General features: G+C 33.6%; 1 pseudogene; it reads left to right on the forward strand.

The window, feature by feature from the left end:
• Positions 1–2,463: 2,463 nt before the first annotated feature.
• LOC120779937 lies at positions 2,464–2,665 on the forward strand (annotated as a pseudogene).
• The last annotated feature ends 1,012 nt before the right edge of the window (positions 2,666–3,677 follow it).

Consider the following 3,677-nt stretch of genomic DNA (forward strand, 5'->3'; position numbering starts at 1 on the left):
AGTACAAACTGTACATTTTTGATATTGACAAGTCGGAGCTTAAATATTTAGCACTTGAATCACGCCGACAATAGTGACTTTCATAGGCAGGAAAGCTATTAATATGTTGCGTAATAGTTTCGACCTGTGATTCGTTTAGCTTGTTTATTGGAGTGAACTTACCTCTCTTATCGGCCAATGGTGATTTTGGATAATTAAGTTTCTTTTCAATCACATTCCTCAAAAAACTGTTTGTTTCTCCAAAGCACTTCAAAAAACAACCTTTACAGACGTCAACTTTGTCGCTATCAATATTTACAGAATAATAGTTTGTTATTCGTCGAATTTTCGTTCTAGTTGATTTTTTTTCAGATAGCTTTTCGCCAATTTCGACGAGTCCACAAATGAAAAGTAGCCTTGATTTGTAGTCGCCCATTCTCCAATATTCCTCAAAAATGTGCTTTTGTTTTTCAAAAGGTACTTTCAGAGCGCATTTCTTTCGGCAACTTTCGAGAGGTAGGCACTTGCGACCAGCAACCACTTTTCCTTTTTTCGTGGTGTACGATCTTCCCGAATTTCTATTTAATTGTCTGTCTTTTTTTATATTTTTGGGAGGTTGAGTAAAGTTTTGGACATTTTCATCAGTATCGGCATATGGACTCTCTAATATTGACTCCGAAATATAAACAGGTTGATTCTCCTTTTCTGATTCCGTGGTCGCACTTGAAACAATATAGTCGGGATCTCTGATAGAATCATCGCTGCTAAAGTCCATTTCGAATAGTTGCGGAGATGTATTAACGATCTGAGTTGAGAACAATTTTGTAAAATTGCGTGAAAAATTGGCAAATCCGCAAACTACACTACATGATGTCTCATTCGGTACAACGGGATCGTGAAATATGTTTAAGAATAAGTTATCGCCTATGGCTGGAAAATGGCTCGTATGAAAATTGGCTTTCTCGAAGGGCCATTGATGTAAATCACGCGTTTCTGAAACTTCAATGACAAAAAAATGTGGAACAATTTAATAAAACTTGTTTCAAACACTTAGAATGTCGGATAAATTTTAACCTACCTTGGTCTTCCATTGTGTTTTGAATTTTCACTATGTAAATATGTACTGCAAAAAAGCACAATTCAGGAATTTCTTTAAGCTAGCACTTGGAATAAAAAAGCAGGTCAAGTTAAATTGTTGGTTGCAAATAATTCGTTTTGGAAAAATACCATATCTTTTGTTATGTTAACTAATGATAAGAAACACAGCACAAAACAAAAGCACAACTTAAGTTATGGTAGGCATTAGAAAAAAAATACTTTGAATAAAACAACACAAATATACTTATGTAAGTTTCGGAACAACAAACTTACTTCGGAATAAAAGCACAAGTTAGATATGCTATTTTTCCGCACGCAAAAAATGAACAACCAGCCGCTCCGCTTGTTGAATGTGAACTGAGAACAAAAGCACAAGTGAGGCGAAAGGATGTGTTGTTATTCCCTGTGCAATTTGCAATCACTTTGATTTGATCAGTTTTTCTTTCGTTAATATCTCGCTAACTATTGGAGTGATCTTTATAAGATTTTGACACAATGTGAAATCAAGTATGGAGATTCCAACCATGATAATAACTCATTTTGGCCAGAAGTGGAGTTGTGTTGTTATGGCTTGGGACCACAGATATACATATTTGATTTTGGCGCAATTATTGACACTTGTCTTAATATACAAAATTGGGCCAAAACGAAACAATGAAATACATAATTACTTTTGCATGTCAATATGGAAATGCCGACGGCAAAACGCAAAGGCATATATTGCACATACATACATACAAGCGATTTCTTAGTTGAAAGCAAAAATTGAAGCATGAGAAATTGAAATGCCGACGGCAAAACGAAATTGCTTACATTCGTACATTGCGTATGAACCATGAAAATATCATCATAATGCTTAGGTAAATCTTTTATATATTTAAAATGAGTTATTATAAAATAAGATCAAATTAGCATTGAATAATTTGAAAAATAATAAATCAAAAATAAGAGAGTTCTACATACATATTTCCATCCTATGGAATATCAAAGAAATCATTTTATAAATACATTTATTTCTGTCTCTCCATATTCTCGGTTAGAATATGTGAGAGAATTGTAAAAAATGTTAAAATTGCGAGGCGAATTCCGACCTACAATGTTAACAAATGCGGTGAATTCCCTAATTTGAATCTATCAAATGTTCGCAGTCGAACCTGCACCTTCTCTATACTTTTAAGTTCTCTCGTCAGTCTTTATTTACTTTCTTTGCAAATCGACCCGCGATGACGAGGTGACTATTCACATGTGTGCTCATATGTATGTTTGTATGCTTGTGCATTATTGAAGTTACACTCCTTTTTCTTTCCTTTGTCTTTCATTTCTGCGAATTCTCAACTATTTTATGTGAGCTTTTGTTGAAATACCTTCGTTGGCCGTTGAAAAATTAAGGCTATACTTTACAGGATCATTTCTGTAGTTAGTCTTCATTTACATTTTTTGGAAATCGACCCTCAATGACGAAGTGTATCGTTTTATCTGACAGCGTGAGGTTTAAGAAGTTCATTTCTAATTTTGTCTTGTGGCATATTAGAAATGATGCTTCTTCGAAAATCTTCGCTTACAACGGATAAAACGACTTCTGAGTGGTGATTTTAATGAATAAATTCCTTTTGGTTGAAATGCTCTGCGTTGGCCGTTGAAAAGTTAAGACTATACTTCTCAGGATCATTCATTTCTTCAAAGAAATTAATGACCTTTAGAATTCTTTACTATTTTGTGCGACTTTTGGTTGAAATACTCTGCGTTAGCCGTTGAAAAGTTAAGACCTCACAGGATCATTTCTGTAGACAGTGTTTATTTACTAATTAATTCGTGTTCTATATAATATTGATGACTATTTGTAGTATTAGTACACAGTGAATAGTGATTTAAATAATAGGTTTAAATGAATAGAGAGCGCGTAAAAAAAGATTCAACGTTTGCTGTTCCATCAATCTCTGCGGAAACATCTATAACTACTGATGAATCAACGGTCGTCAATTCACCGATAACTGCTGGGCCTTCAACGATCAAAGAAAGATGATTACGCTTCATATTCTCTTCCGCAACGAAGAGACAGAACTGCTTTTCTCGTCAAAGTTCCTTCATTTAGACTTTGCTTTATTCTTCATTTTATGTTCATAATAAATTTATAAAATGTGAACTTAAGCTTTCTAGTTTTCTTTCATACAAAATGATATGCATTTCTTGAAATATCACTAAGAAGTATAACTTCATCCACGCGTAGGGACTCTACGCACCTTTTTTTATATCTTTTAAACGCAGGGAATTTAATACGAACATCATTTTATCTAAACGTCCGTTTCCAGCTCTAGAGTAAATGCTCTGGAAATGCTTCCATATATCTTGAGCTGTAGTCAATAAATTTTGACAATTGTTTACGTATTGTGAATGATGCACATTAGAAGAGCAAGAGAAAATAAACAAAGAAAATGTACTTATATTTGTAAAGCTTAGTATCCAGCTCTCAAGAAATGTCAGAACTTCATATAAAAACGTTTATGAAATGGTCAAGTAAATTTCCTGCGGTAAATTTTTTTGTGCTAGTATGCAGTTCTAAAGAAATCTAGTACTAATGTTTAATACATTTTTTCAATAAA

This window comes from Bactrocera tryoni, unplaced genomic scaffold (genome assembly GCF_016617805.1).
Source record: "Bactrocera tryoni isolate S06 unplaced genomic scaffold, CSIRO_BtryS06_freeze2 scaffold_11, whole genome shotgun sequence".
In the NCBI taxonomy this organism is placed as follows: domain Eukaryota; kingdom Metazoa; phylum Arthropoda; class Insecta; order Diptera; family Tephritidae; genus Bactrocera; species Bactrocera tryoni.